Source organism: Nelumbo lutea, chromosome 3 (genome assembly GCF_056320005.1).
Source record: "Nelumbo lutea isolate HS-2025 chromosome 3, American lotus-T2T, whole genome shotgun sequence".
NCBI lineage: Eukaryota > Viridiplantae > Streptophyta > Magnoliopsida > Proteales > Nelumbonaceae > Nelumbo > Nelumbo lutea.
The window spans coordinates 90,223,886-90,241,108 of NC_142686.1; positions in this window are offsets into that span (position 1 = coordinate 90,223,886).

Genomic DNA, 17,223 nt, shown 5'->3' on the forward strand with positions numbered 1-17,223 from the left:
TGTTCTATGAGATTCCGAGATAAAGTATTCCAATTCAATGAAGATTTTAGGACAATAGTTGAGACCTTAGACCCATTAATTAATTAAATTCCTCATGTGGACTCGCATAAGTTTCCAATGGGCTGACCCCGTTATTACCCGAAAAGGAGATGCACAAAACAAGGAATGCGCCGGGACTGTCAATTGTCTGGCTCAACCCAACAGACCTCACCCTGTCACAAGATCTGGGTCTGCATTTGAGTTCCAAATTTTTTAGGTTGGGATTGGTTTTACTTGTTCCAACCTGACTTTATCAAAATTTATGGGATCTGGGAGGACCGGGTCTGTGTATTCTTATAATGCTTGTATTGGATCTGCACTGGAGTTCAAATCAGCCCCCACGACGTCTCATAGCATATTCCCGCCGTGTATTGATAACATCTCCTGACCATTTTATCATCAGAGATGTCATCATTGACAGCTAGCCTTGGGATAAGTTTTGAATTTATTTCGTTTTAGACCTGATCAATGTGAGAAGAATGTGAGTTTACTCGAATCTGAGGACAGTCACTTTGTGCCAAAAAATTGCCAAATGTTAGAGAGTTGTATATATCCAATCAATCCCTCCTAAGACCTCAGATAGCTTTGTCCAACATTAGGTAATGGTCCTTTTCCAAGTTTTAAATAGCATTTTAACCCTCAGTGAGATTCTTTTTCAACTTGTCAAGAAAGAGAGCAAATCAGCCCCTTTTCTTTAAGCAGAGATGGTGAGTTCGTGCCATGAAATATAAAAGAAGTCACAGTGAAATCATTTCATTTAATGAGGCGTCCAATCAGTCTTACTGTAAGTCTTTGTTCTTGCTTGTGTAAGACTTATAAGAGAATAAAAACCTATTTAAATACCTCACTTAATAACTTAAATAAAGTGATCAAATTACACCCATATTGTGAGAATCTATTTGACCAAGTGGTCTAATTATTAAATTTAAGCATAAGTGATGAATAAACCTGTATTTATTCATGCTTCAAGCATGTATTAGAAAATAAATACCTATTCAATTGAAAAATGCCAATAATTGGGCTCTGTCCCATTGCTGTTTGCACAATGGGCCCCTTCCAGGCTGGGCCTATCTGTCAAACCTGGCCCACTAACATCGACAGCTAAGGAGACAACATTGATCTGATTCTGATATGTCCCACTAAGGATTTTCTTTACTTTTATTCCGTGCAATGCCTAAGATACCTTGGGCTTAAGCATAACCAATCAAACCGTAAAACTTGGTAAAGAGCCCAATATCTTATTAGGAAGCTAAAAGAACACAAAATGACCAAAACTTTCGGTTATACAAAACGCTCATTTGGTTGCAGTGTAATTTTATTTGCATTAGTATAAATTATAGGAGTATTTTTTGGGTTTTACTTTAAGTCTTATTTTATTTCATTTATACTGCAATGCAATCAAACAAGTAAAATTTGAAACAAAAATAAATCAAAGTTTACCCCAGAATCATTTATACCACCATAATTTTGCATCAGTGCAATTTTATTTATAATTGTACTACAACCAAATGCAGCCTTAGCTATGTCACACTAAGAAACCAAACAATTATCTTTCATTAATCAATTAAAAGCAAATTAAACACAGAACTAAACCTGAACTCTAACATAGTCATCTGAGTACCTTTCTTTTCTCTGTGGTAGTTGTAGCAAATGAGATAGATAGAGATAACACAGTGTTTTCTTTCATCAAGGAAAAAAATTAGGTCTAGCATGAGAGATAAGAAGCTGAGAGGTTAGCCAAGGAGCTTGCCTATGAATCAACTGAAGGGGTAGTTTCTAAGGAATGGTAGGGCTGTCTCCTTTGAACACCCCTCAGGAGGACACAGGCAAGTCATCCTTGGCTACCAAACAGATTCTTATCTTCATGTAAGGCCTTTCTTCCTCACATTGACACATGCTGCTCTCATTCAATGGGATACCAATACTTGGTCCCTGAGCCTCTATTTATAGCAAACTAGTAGAAGAAATCACATTTGAATCCTAATATGAATTAAACTTGTGGATTTTCTCCTACCCACAGGCTTGTCCATGCAATCACCTATCTCTACTTTTGACCATCTTGGTGCCTAAAGAGAATATATTCCCATTGTTGGCAGAGAACATTTGCATGTGTTTCATATGTTTGAAATATTTGAAATGGGTGGATATTCTGATATCAAATCAACCCCCTATAAGACTGTGCCCCACAGTGTCTCACATCCTGGCATGTATTGGAAATATCTCTCAATGATAATACTAGAAATAATAATGTCATCATCTGGATATATTTTTCAATACACAGCAAGAATGTGCTATTGTGGGGCGCAGTCTTGTGGGAGGCCCATTTGAATTCAGGGATTCTAATAGATATTGGCTTCAAATTTGATGGAAAAATGCATCAGTATTTATTTGAAGGTCTTTCAAGCTTTGCCTTAAATAGATCAGAAGGTTCATTGTTTGGTGTAATGGTAAATCTTGGTTATCTGTGTCTTGAGTTCGGCTTGAGATAAACTAGCTACTGACTTCAGTGGCGAAGTCTAGTGTTGTCATTACTTCTGCAAATGCCTTACAAGTTGACATATTTACTGTTTCAAACTTATTTTGATATTAGAGGGCTTTAAGAGATGAATGATTTAAAACGATCGTCTATATTTATTAAAGTGTGTTTGGAACTGATGCTGTTTCTTCAGCACTAATGAGAAATCTATCTTATTTTTTTCAGAAAACGGATTCCTTTTGTTTGAGACCATTTCTGCCACATAGACGTTTTATAGTGACACTTAAGTATATTGTTGCCAACAAGTAAAAAAATGAGAAAATGTCAAAATGGTGTATTTTTGGACCACACCTTTCCCGATTCCCGAGGCATAATCTGAGAACATTTTTCAGTAAAATGTCCAACCTAACAGTAAGCATTTCTTCAGAAAGCAGATTTCAGATGTGGCGCTGATGTGGCCACATTTTTCAAGAAAACGACTCGATTCTAAACACCTACTAAATTTTCTGTTTCTCGAAATTTTAAGGAGTGATTGCCAACATATTTGATTTTGTACTTCAAAACAAAAACTGTTACGATATTTAATTTGATTTTGCTTATATGGTACTGTTTTTTCGGAAAAGTAGGGGTAGGTTCAATACAGATTTCTAATTTTCACTGCAGAGCTATAAACATTCAAAAGGTTAACAACCTATGCTTTATGCACCAACGCCCACCCGTGAATTGTCATAAATTCCGGACTGGCACCTACCCCGACTGTATTTTGAACCTAAAAATTCTGACCCTAGGCTGAACCGTCATTCTCCCTTGTTTTTTTTTTTTTATTTCTTTAATTTTTGAAAAACAAAACAAATCATATTTCTGAACATCCCCTTATCAAAATGAATTGATCAGACCATTTGATCTGTGACCCGGTAGGGAAATGGTTCTTTGTTAGGTCCCAATCCAACAACATTGGTGAAATTGGTGAAATGATCATCTAAATACTCATTGCAGAATTGCCAATTTTGATGATTGAAGAAATGCTTCCATTGCTGAATCCCGAAGCTAACTGTTGCAGCAACGTTCTTTCGAAAGTGACATGTAAAACACAATTTTTTTATATAGTGTTTCCATTTTCTTTTAATGTGGCAAAAGTTCATGAGATGAAACGCTTCGGTGCCAAACACTGAGCCAATTTAGTCACAGCGTATTGGTGGGGGATAACCTAGGGTCTAGTTGGTACAACTGGATATATGGTCATGGTTTTAAAAAATGATTTGAAAATGGAATCGTTTTGGCCACTGATTTTTGGGTTGACGGTTTGAATGAATGGCTCGTTTATAAAAATAAAAAATAAAAACATAATTAAAAATAAAAAATAACAAAAAACCATTGAACGGGTCGATGGTTTGATAGTTCAATTGTCTGGGTCAAGGGTCATTGAACGATTCAACGATTTTTGGCTAGATACCGGATTTAGAAAAAACAGAACCGATTGCCTTGATGATTCCTAAGCCAAACGGTCTCACCATCTGGGTCAACCTTTGAAAACCATGGTATAGGTGATACACTGTAGTCTGATTCATTCTATCCGAACCAACTGGTTGCCTACTTGCCAATTCCCCCATAATCGAAGAGCGCTTTCAAATTCAATTCTTTCTTTACCTAGAAAGAATTGAAAGACTTTCAATAGAACTTTTCTCTGCTGCTTAAAAGTTTTTTTAAGTTAAATTCGCTGTCCAAATTTCCAATTATTCTTCATTGGTGGGAACAATAGAATAGTGGGTCTGATGATCCCAGTATAAATACGATTAGTGGCAAGTTAGTAGATGCCCTGTTAAGGTCCTATTGCCTCATATTCTCTCACTTTTAATTAAGGGTTCATTATTCTGTCCCAACACCATCCATGATTCCATATATCACATGTCACATATCTATCCTGAATAAAGCCAGTGCCTTTTGCAAGAATAGAGTTTTATTCTCCCAAGTAAGGTTGATTAGTTGTTTTACACTCCCAACATGTCTGCCATTAATGGAATAGTCAAAGGCATGTCACCATATATACGTAGTGTTTGATATCTTTAAATCCTAATTTTAGAATGGGCCTTTATATGGTTCCAGGGTCTTGGAAGGGGTAGTGTTTGGCTTATTTTTTCATAAAGTGCCCACTTTTAAATTCGAATTTTAAATCTATATTCTCATGCTTGTTAGCCCAAAATTTATTATTTTTTCAAGTTATTTTTCCGAGTAACTCACATCTAGGGCTGTAACTTGAGTTAGGTTAGTCTAAATCCAACCCAAAAAATCAAATTATGTTAGGTAAGAATTGAAAAGTATGAATTCGACTTAACTTTAGGTTGAATTAGGGTTGAAACCTTGTCCAATCCAATTCAACCCTAATCTGACTTGGTTTTATATTTATAACTAAACATTGATTTATAAATGTAAATATACTTATATATATGTATGCATATGCAGATATGTATGTGACATCTATACATATGAAATTATGAGTCCATAAATGTATGCAGGGCGAAACCAAAGTTAAGATCCAAGGGCTAAACCATGTAATAAAGTGGGTCGTTGGCCCCTCCAAATTTTAGTTTTATACTTTTTGTTAGATTAGATGGGAAAACTTTGGCTATATGAACAGTTGCCTGTTAAGTTCACATGATGCGTGTTAAGGTCCCACCCACTTAACGTTCTCCTTTCTAACTCCCCTCCATCTAACGTCCCAAAATTAAATTAAAGAATTTATTTTGTTTATTTTTTATTTGAAAAAATGTCTTTTGTAGTTGACCCAAACCCTCCCGCCCTCTCTCTCCTCTTTCATCTCCTCCCATCCTATTATTTCTCACCTCTATCCCCTATTTAATCTCGTTGTTCTCTCTCTTTGATTTTCTGCTATGGATTCTAACTTATATGGATTCTTTTTGCATCATGGTTTTTAAAAACGACCTGAAAATTGAACCGGTCATGGGTCTGGTTACCTGGTTGAAGGGTCTGACCATTCAAATCGAACAGTTGGCCTGTTCTGACAAAAATATAAAAAAAAATTAAAACTCTTGTCTTTGCCATTGAATGCATGTATATATATACTCATTTATTTATGTGTATATGCTTGTCAACAATTTTAAATTTAAAATGAAAGTGGGCCAATCCTAATCCACCCAAAAAACTTTACATAACTGAATTGACCTCAATCCTTGACTACAGGAAATTATAAATAATAACATTTGACAAAAGGAAGTAGAGAAATTGGGCCACACGAAACCGAACTGAACCCAGACCCAACCCTAATCCAATCCAACTCAAAAACTAACATCAGTTGAAAATCAATGTGGATGACAGTGTGGAGCAAGTTAAATTGAACCCTGAAAGAGGCAGAGGTTGAGTCCTTTTTGGATTGTCTAAATTTAGGCTTGGAACTAGGGTGTCGATTGGACTGGATTTGGTCCAATACGATCTAGTCAAATGTGAATCTATTACAAATGGACCAAGTCCAATCCAATCCAATGAATATTTTATACCATTTTGGATTGGTCCAATTCAATGTTTAGACTATCCAATCTATTCAAATTCGTTTTAATTTAGATTGATTTTCAACCCAAACCTGGTCCATTGATGCCTATATTCTTATCTTATATCTTTGGATCAGATATTGGCTTAATCCAACCCAATCTCTCTCTCTCTCTCTCTCTCTCTCTCTCTCTCTATATATATATATATATATATATATATTTTATTTATTTATTTTATGGATGGACCTGGTCCAATCCAATCTTATAAATATTTTGGAGTGGACTGTTCCAATCCAATGTGTTATTGGTCCATCCAATCCGTCCAAATTGATTTTAGACTAGATGGGTTCCAACCTAAAACCGGTCCATTAACACCCTTACATGGAACCAGGTCTTTGAGCCTTTAGAATTTCATTATTGAAGTAGATTCTGAGAATGCGACAAAATACCTTTTGGAGGACTCGGAACTCCTCTCCTTGACCATTAAGGAGTGTAGTGGCTCAATGCAGGTCCCTCTTTCATTCTTTTACATCAATTCTGACACAACTTGCTGTCTGTATATCCATTTCACCAGCTTGTCATATCATAACAAAATGGAAACGTTATTTAATCACACTTTGACAATTAATATTTTGGTAAATAGATTGAATTTGCTCCCCACATAAATCTCACAGTACATTACAGCCATACATAGGGAATTCACAAGGGGTGATTTGGCCCGACTTGATAAACAGAGGACACGTGGATGTAGCCCACCAGTTGGACAATGACTCAGCACCACGGTCATCTCGGCAAGTTTAGTTATTACGGAATCCCAGCCACCTCAGGTCAAGGTTTAATATTTCGATACGATATGACCGATACAAGGAGTATCGTATCGTATCTTTTAAAAACAGATACAGGATATGCATGGAAATCGTGTGTATCGTTTTTTTTCATGCGTATCGGTGAAAGAATGGTAGGATCCATCTAATGGACGCCATGAAGGGTGCGGAATGGGTGGGTGAATTTCAAAAAAAATTCTTACCTTCTTTCAACTGGGAATCATATTCCCTAAATTTAGAATATAATATTCAAGGATTCTACTTGAACCATAATCAGACCAGACCTGAACCAAAAGGAAACAGGAAAGATTATACCTGATCCGGAGAAACAATATCTCCCAAAGTTGGTGTTCACTCCCAAAGAAGAAACCAAGATCTGCTCCTACTGATGATGACACAACTGTGGATGGAACGAAACCAGCAGGGTGCGTCCTACACACTGGATTCTTCGCAAGAATCCTCTGGAAACCTTGAACACCGAACCTTTTTGGTCTTTCTTGCAAGACTGTTGTCAAGAACTGATTTCTTGACTTTCTAATGCTACAAAGATCCAATCTTGCAATAGGGAATGGCGGCTGCTAGAGGAGGAGAAATCCAGGGACGAAGAGGGCTGAACTGTGTCTCTTCTCTCTGGAGACCGTGAGAGATCAAATCTCAATTCGTAGGAGGTATCTCTTGCATACAAACCCTAGTTCGAAATCTGATTTTTCTGATTGAGTTTTCTCCTCTTTCTTCTTGATTAAGAAACCTCCCAATTTTTGGGAGTTATCCCAATCCAAATTAGTTTTTGGATAGGGGATAATCTTAATCCTTTTTGCAGATTAAGTTAGCTGACTCCTGATCTTATCAGGAGGTTACTAGATTCAAATCTAATTTGAATTTGGTCTCTTAGAGTGGATAAGGTTAAAGACCCAATCCTTTTACTAACATTAATCTTAGATTCGCCCCATGAATAAGTGATCATATCAACCCAGTTCGAAATGAGTTTTTGGTCCATTAAGTGCTCAATGTTTAACTAGTTTCCAATCTGCTGCCCAGTTGGGCTTCTTTGTATGGCGTGGGACCCAAGCATTGATCTACACACCAGCCACATGGGTTCGATCTAGCCTTTATTACAAGGTCCATCCAAATTCACTGAAAGACTCAGTGACCCCCTTGAGCCCATCACATGGACCCTATGGGCCCAACACTTACATTAAGTGGTCCCTGGGCCAAGCCATCTTATAAAAACCCAGGGGCTGTGGATAGGTGCAAGATTAGCCCATCAGGTATTACCCTAAATGGTCTTACACTTAACCTCTTAGCCCTTAATGATCAAGCATTGCCCGACAAGAGAAGACCTCTCCCTCGGCTGCAAGGAACAGTGCTGCATTCTCTACTCACATGGATCCCGGGAATTAAAACCTTTTGCAAATCTTTTGAAACCGTACATATACATACATATATATATATATATATATATATTAATTTTGCAAAAAAAAAATTCCAACGATTGAAATCAACTGCCGGTAGAAGGAAAAAGATGGCGGCGCTGGAGATTTGCAGATGGAGAAATCGCTTCCTACGATTTACAGCTTATGAAACTGTAACATTTGTGATTAATCTCTGTTTTGCAGGTGGTGTGAACAGTCCATAGTTGATTTGTGTTTGTTTAAAATCAAGATTATTAATTTCAAATCTTTAATGAATTAATTCTTGAATTGAAAATCAATTTTGGACCATTTCGGACTAGATTGGACCAAAACTGTTTGGACCAAATCAGGGGTTCGAAAGGGGCTGTTTTTCAGTCCATATTTCTCACACTTGTTGTTCCAAATCTGATGTTCAATTACAGGGATTAATTCGGCCCACCTGTAAAGCCAAGTTTTAAAGGGTTAAAACTACAAAAGCCCATTATTGTGAGAAAAGTTGTATAGGCCGAACTACTAATTGCAATTCAGCCCATACACCTAGTAGACATTAATTGTTAATGCTTTGGGTTTTTTTAAATGGGCTTTTCGATGGGCTTTACAACAATTAATTGATTGGATCAATTCCTCCTTTACTTGTGATGTTTGGATGTTTGATGTACTGCGACCATGGGCCATAAGCACTTGGCCCATGTTGACTCGTTAGTGGCTTTTGCGCACACCATGGCTGAATGCACATCATTGCCATGGTGTTCCTTAAGGTCATTGGATGACCCCCTTTTTGCTTGGTGGGCCCCACAACCCTAAAAAGGGATGCGTACGAAACCCCTAGCCGATTAAGGCCCACCGAAAATTTGACTTTATGAAAGTCAGTGGGAGCCACTTTGGTTTGACCTAAATTAGAATTAGGGCATAATTTTGTTCCCTCCAGCAAATATGAATGCATGTGATAGGGAGATCCATATGATGGACTCTGTAAAGGCCTTCCGTCATAAATTGGGCTATCCATTTGTTGTTGGATCTATTAGAGTGTTTCATAAGACGATAGGGGCGTCATAGACCGATGTGGGAGGGGCTTCACCAGAAAATGGGAACTCTCTCACGGTACCTTGGCGTAACCTGAATATGATGGGTGTGCACTCACTGGACAGAAAGGTTTACCTGCAAACGGCTCTGAACCTTGTCTGACAGAGGCCAAAGGGATACTCATTTGATGAGTGAATATGATCCATCACAGAAAGGTGCTGGGGTTTTGCAACTGAAACAGTTGGCTTCACGTACCCTATGTGATTTCCCACATTTCCAAAGACATTTCGTCGTCTCTGTCACTGAGAAAGGAGGGAAATCTCAGAGATGAACAAATGGGATTGGAACATAGATTAAAAACCATATCTATGTAGGTAACATGAATCAAACTAAGGTTGTGGACTAACGTCTTTGCTGTTTTATTAGAAAATGGCAAACGGTCAATTTGCAAAGCTTCTAGACGATAACAAGCTTAAGGGCCCAAACTATGCCGACTGGTACAGAAATCTTATGCTGGTCCTAACTTCTGAAAAGTTAGACAAGGTGATGAAAAATCTTACCCCGGAACGTCTGGGTGATAGGGCTTCTGAGGCCCGTAGGAGGGACTACCAAGATTGGGAGGATAAGAACTCCCTAGCCCGCTGCTTTGTCATTGCTTCATTAGACAACTCAATACAGAGGCAGTTCGATCAGATCGAACTAGCCAAGGACATATTGGACAGTCTAAGAACAATGTATGAAGAACAGAACTGTTCTACTCGACAGAAGGTCCTGAAATTGTTCATGACCGTGCAGATGACCAAAGGGCAGAAAGTTCATGACCATTGTCTTCGGATGATGGGATACATTAACGAACTCAAAGCTCTTGGATCTGGGCTAGATTTTGGCACACAAGTGGATGCCATCCTGAATTCTTTGCCCTCTTCCTTCAATGCGTTCACAATGAACTACAATACGAATAAGCTGAATATCAGTGTCCAGGAACTCAGCAATATGTTGCAGAGGGCCGAGGATCTACTCAAGAAGGATGAGCCTATGGTTATGCTTGCTGAAGCTAACAAATTGGGCAAGAAAAAGAGAAAGGCAAAGAAGCTCCAGAAGAAAGCTGCCAAACCCAAGAAGCAGAAGAAGAATAAGGCATCTGATGTCTGTCACTTCTGCAAATAGACCGGCCACTGGAAGAGGAACTGTCCTACCTACCTGGAATCTAAGAAAGGTAACATTGAAACTTGTGTCATAGAAACTAATATGTTAGTTACTTCTGTGTCCTGGTGTGTTGACTCCGGGGCTTCAACTCATGCGTGTAACTCACTGCAGGGGTTCAAAATTAGCAGAAGATTGAGTGAAGGCGAAGTGACACTATTTTTGGGAACAACTGCAAGTGTTGCAGCTGCGGCAATAGGAACCGTAGAATTAGTTTTTAGAGAAGGAGTCATTGTACTTAAAGATTGTCTTTATGTACAGAACTTGAGAAGAAATTTAATTTATGTTTCTAAACTGTGTACTGATGGATATACTATTTATTTTAGTAATATGATTACTGTTAAACGGAATAACAAATTCATCGCATGTGGGGAACTAGAGAACGGTCTCTATGTTCTACATCCTTCTCTGGAAACTAACCTAACCGAAACTATGTTAGTCGAAAATCCCAAGAAAAGGAATCGTGATACGGTAAATCCCAGTGCCTCTAGCATTACCGACTTGGCCATATCGATGTTGACCGAATCACAAGGCTGGTAAAGGACGGTCCTTTGGATTTTCTAACCGTAGAAAATCTTCCCACTTGTGAGCCTTGCCTTCAAGGTAAGATGACTAAGCGGCCATTTGACGGTAAGCCTGAAAGATCTGGAGGCACACTTGACCTAACACATACTGATGTATGTGGTCCTTTGAGTGTTAGGACACGGAATCAACACGTATATTTCATCACCTTTACAGATGATTTTTCACGATATGGTTACATGTACCTAATGAGACACAAGGCTAAATCCTTTGAAAAGTTCAAAGAGTTCAAACAGGAAGTCGAGAAACAGTTAGGGAGAGAAGTTAAGGCCCTTCGATCGGATCGAGGTGGCGAGTATCTCTCTGATGAATTCAGGGACTACTTAAAGGATAATGGGATAGTGTCACAACTAGCTCCTCCTGCTACACCTTAACTCAACGGTGTTTCAAAGAGGTGGAATAGGACCTTGTTGGACATGGTCCGGTCACTTCTGGTACGTTCAGAATTACACACATCATTTTAGGGATATGCATTAGACTGCTATCTAAGTACTGAATCGAGTTCCAACCAAATCAGTTCCGAAAACTCCATATGAACTATGGACCGGAAGGAAGCCAAGTGTAAGACACTTCAAGATTTGGGGTTGTCCTGCACATGTTAAAAGAACAAGTGCAGACAAGTTGGAATCCAAAACCAGCCATTGCCTATTTATAGGCTACCCAAAGGATTCAGTGGGTTATCTATTCTATGACCCAAGTGAGCAGAAAGTGTTCTGCAGTCGAAACGCCCAATTCTTAGAATCCGAATACATTTTGGACACTCACCGTCAGGAAATAGTTCTTGATGAGGAGAGCTCAGGAGCAGTGGGAGATGTCCCACAAGTTCCAGGTAGTGACCAACCTAGAAGGTCCACCTGGGTATCCAGACCACCAGTCCGATATGGTTATGACCAGGATAGCTACCTGGTGGAAGCCTTGACTAGTGAAGAGGATCCCGTGACTTACGCGGAAGCTATGTTAGACATAGATTCTCAAAAGTGGATGGAGGCCATGAGAGCTGAGATGGACTCGATGGAGACCAATGGAGTCTGGACTCTAGTAGATCCGCCCTCCAGGGTAAAAGCAATTGGTTGCAAATGGATCTACAAGAGGAAGAAGGGCCCCGATGGCAGGATTGAGACCTACAAAGCTCGCTTGGTGGCGAAAGGGTATACTCAGAAAGAAGGCATCGATTATGAGGAAACTTTTTTGCCCGTGGCCATGCTTAAATCCATTATAATCCTGCTATCTATAGCAGCATACCATAACTACGAGATTTAGCAAATGGATGTCAAAACCACGTTCCTAAATGGAGATCTTAGTGAAGATATCTACATGCAGTAGCCGCAAGGCTTCATTGCTGCTGGTCAGGAACACATGGTATGTAAACTCAATAGATCCATATATGGACTTAAGTAGGCTTCTAGGAGTTGGAACATCCCTTTTGATTCTGCCATCAAAATGTTTGACTTTGAGCAGAATCTAGATGAGCCCTATGTTTATAGGAAGTCCAGTGGGGATAAGATTACCTTTTTGGTATTGTACGTGGACAATATCCTACTCATTGGGAATGATGTAGGAATGTTGACTTCGGTCAAGGTATGGCTGTCACAACAGTTCTCCATGAAAGATCTTGGAGAAGCTTCTTACATACTGGGTCTTCGACTCTATAGAGATAGATCGAAGCAGATAATTGGGTTATCTCAGGCTGCTTACATTGACAAAATTATCAAAAGGTACAACATAGAAAACTCCAAGAAAGGAAATGTTCCTTTCAGACATGGAGTCACTCTCTCCAAGAAGATGTTTCCTAAGACTTCTGAGGAGATTGAGAGCATGAAAGACGTTCTCTATGCCTCAACCGTAGGGAGCATCATGTATGCCATGCTGTGCACTCGCCTAGAAATAGCTCAAGCGGTGAGTGTGGTAAGCAGATTCCAGGCCAACCCAGGTCAAGAGCATTGGACTGTTGTGAAGAACATACTTAAATACCTTCGAAGGACAAAAGAGTTTTGTCTGGTATTTGACGGTGGTTCACTACAAGTTCTAGGGTATACCGATGCCAATTTCTAGTCGGATCCAGATGATAGAAAGTATACATCTGGGTATGTTTTCACGATAGGATCGTGTGATGTTTGCTAGAAAAGCAGCAAACAGGGGTCCACTGTAGACTCCACAACCGAGGCTGAGTACATTTCCGCAAGTGAAGCTGCCAAGGAAGCCGTGTGGATGAAGAAATTCATACACGAATTGAGAGTGATCCCATCCAGCACATCACCAATCCCATTGTTGTGTGACAACAATGGAGCGATCGCCCAGGCTAAAGAGCCTTGGGCTCACTCGAAGTCAAAGCACATCGAGAGGAAGTACCATGTACTGCGGGAGATCGTTGGTAGAGGGGACGTCCTAATTCAAAAGGTTGCATCAGCGGACAATGTGGCAGACCCATTGACTAAGCCACTGACATAGAAGGTGTTTGAGAAACACGTGGAAAGCATGGGACTCTAGCATGTACCGGATTGGACCTAAGTGCAAGTGGGAGATGTTAGACAGTTTTGTATGCCCTTAGCTTCAATTCATTTTGATGTACTTTTGACATTTAGTGTAAATAAATAAAGTACATGTTTGATTCATGTTGTTTGGTATAATTCTGTGTAAGACCCTAAAACTGGACACTTATAGAAACTTGTGTTAGTTTTAAATGTTCACAGCCATTGGATAAGTCTGGGGAGATTTATCCTGCCAAGGCTAATACTGATGTGCCACCAAGTGTTGGGATTGCTTGTTTCGGCCATCTGGGTAAGACCCAAGGCACATGCAGTATGGGATTGCTTGAACCCTTGAACTGGACCAGATTTCCAGTATTGCCCTAGACCTTGGAGACGGATGGGCAAAACTGAAAAGCTACACCTGACCCCTAGACTCGATTATGACACATCACTAGGTGTCGGATCGAGCTATCTTTGATGTGTCAATCAGTGAGATCCTTAGTGGGGGTCAAAACCTGGACATGTTGGGGCAGTTTGAGAATTCATCTGAGTGAGTGATCATAGTGACGGGATCAGCCCCTTTGTCAGACAATGGTAATGATCGGGAATGCACTCTCTCTGATTGAAATCAACTGCCGGCAGTTTGGTTTCCATCAGAGAGAGTGCATTCTCGATCATTACCATTGTCCGACAAAGGGGCTGATCCCTTCACTATGATCACTCACTTAGATGAATTCTCAGACTGCCCCAATATGTCCAGGTTTTGACCCCCACTAAGGATCTCACTGATTGACACATCAAAGACAACCCGATCCGACACCTAGTGATGTGTCATAATCGAGTCTAGGGGTCAGGTGTAACTTTCCAGTTTTGTCCATCCATCTCCAAGGTCTAGGGAAATACTGGAAATCTGGTCCGATTCAAGGGTTCAAGCAATCCCATACTACATGTGCCTTGGGTCTTACCCTGATGGCCGAAACAAGCCATCCCAACACTTGGTGGCACATCAGTATCAGCCTTGGCAGGATAAATCTCCCCAGACTTATCCAATGGCTGTGAACATTTAAAACTAACACAAGTTTCTATAAGTGTCTAGTTTTAGGGTCTTACACAGAATTATACCAAACAACATGAATCAAACATGTACTTTATTTATTTACACTAAATGTCAAAAGTACATCAAAATGGATTAAAGCTAAGGGCATACAAAACTGTCTAACAATCGGACCCATATCGGGGGCGTATTCAGGCGTATCGAAGGTGTATCGGGGTGTATCAGTAGTGTATCGACAAAAAAGATACCGCTAAAAACTGAAAAAAAAAATAAAGGGGAAAAGTAAGATTCTTTCACCCCCAAATAACTCTAAAACTCCAAACCTTATTCCTAGAGTGCTAGATTTGCAAAATTTTGCAAGAAACAAGTGTGAACCGTTATTTTTTTAAAAGATTTTTCAAATTTTGAAAAAATATGGTAAAAATAGATAATTTTTTTTCAAATATCATGATTTCTTTTTTCTTGAATGTATAAATTTATATTAATCTACATTTATTACATGGAAATTTCATGAGATATTTGGGGAAAATATAAATTAACAAAAATTTTGAAGTTTCTTCTTTAATATATATTTTTTTATTTTTATATTTATAGAATTAAAAAATAAATAAATAATTAATTATATTTTATCATTTGATCACAATGATTGAATATATAATAATTCTATGGATCATCAATTATATATTCCACAAGGCAATTGAAATTTCTTCTTTAATAAATATTTTTTGAATATATAATGTTTGTTTATTTATTTTTTATATTTTTTGAAAATAAATAATAAATAATTATTAAGTATATTTTCACTTAGAAGTTGTGTTAATGCATATTTTATGGTTGGATAAGAGAGTTGGTTTTTCGCCATCCCATTAAATATTAAAACTTAAGAATTATAATTTATAAATTATAGTTAAGTGTAGGATTTTTAATGAAATTATAATTAACTACAATATATTTTTTCATAAAACCATTAAAATATATTAATTTAATGTATATACACCTCATTTAGGTCTTATACTTAGTGTTGTTATGTATTTTTATGATTTATTAAAGTATTTATAGTGTTTCAAAGCATATCTATGCGTATCTTAGTTTTTCTCCAATACGCATGCATATCCAAGGCGTATCTCGATACGTCTCTTAAAATTACCTTTCCGATACACTTGGCATTTCTAATACTTTAAACCTTTCCTCGGATGGCACCTAGCTCCAAGCACATCAAATGGCACCAAGCTCCAGGCACCTCAGATGACTAAGGCTAATCAAGCGACGCATAGTAGATCTCTAGGAGCCTGCTAGCTCTCTCCGAACCTTTTGGGATCATGCTACATAACTGTTACGTTTAACTTCATCCCATCCGAATCAGAGGGAAACAATAACCCCTATCAATTAGTGCAGTTCCCACCTTCCTGAGCGAAATGGACCCCTACGACTTGGGTCAAAGACCCCTGGAACATTTAGTGAGACCCATAGCAGCCCAACTATATAAGGGCATCAATCCCCAAGACCTAGGTACATGCGATTACTTGCTCACTAGCCTACTTGCATTCAAGCTTTCAGCTCACAACCAAAGTACAATACTGACTTAAGCATCAGAGCGACCTCGTCGAGTTAGCCACCCCAAGTTCTTTGATCCTTTGTCTTGGAGTTTGGTCCAACTCGCTACGCGATTAGTGTCCAGGCAATCTTCCAACTAGGAGCTTCCAGATCACACACCATCAATTGGCGCCATCTGTGGGAACGATCAAAAGGTCAACCTTACACCTCACCCATCACCTTACTCTCTCTCAATTGCATCTCCAAGTAACACTGGCAAGGGCATTGACATGAGCATCACTATGGGGCAGGACCACCCAACATCACTCCCTCAAGGCCCTATAGTGACTATCAGGTAGTCCACCATCCCCCTCACTGCCTCAGGGGTCTCCACTATGTCGATACAACAGACGAGTTAGCAGATAAACATCCCACTGCCCTAAGTAAACACCACTTTCTCTGAACCCTTGGTGATTCCTCCTAGTGTCGGGCGTCACCAGTTCGATGATCTAATTCAGAGTATTAGAACCATGTAGATTCAGATGCAGTAGATGCATCAGTTTCAAACCAGCAACCAGGTCAATACTAGAATCAGATCCAGAACCAACACACGCGCCACCAGCAACCTCATCAGAGTGTTTTCCGATCTCCCCATCATGGTGAGGGAAACTCACAAGTTCCAGTCCTTCTTAGGGGCTGAACCCAACCTTGGGGTAGGATTGATGGCCAACACACCTCCCCAGTTTCTCAAAGGGAAAACCCGAAAGATAGGCTCGAGGTCAGCCAACATGAAAGGAACAGTCAGCAACAACACTCACGACCTGAGAATCACAAGTCACGGCTCGACGATTGCTAGCTTGGGGCCCAAGGTGTGGGCTTGAGACGAGACCCCTCGGCACCTTGCAACAACCAGCATTGGTCTCATGACCAAGAAGAATTAGGAGGAAGGAACCTTGACGCACCTCGCGCCAATGTTCAGGAGCGAGAGCGGACTAGAACCGAATAACCAATCATAATGAAGATGGCAGCACCAATGCTGAGCCAGTAAAGAAACAACAGCAACGACATCGCAAGACTCGTTCCTCAGCCAGAAATAGCCCACCAAC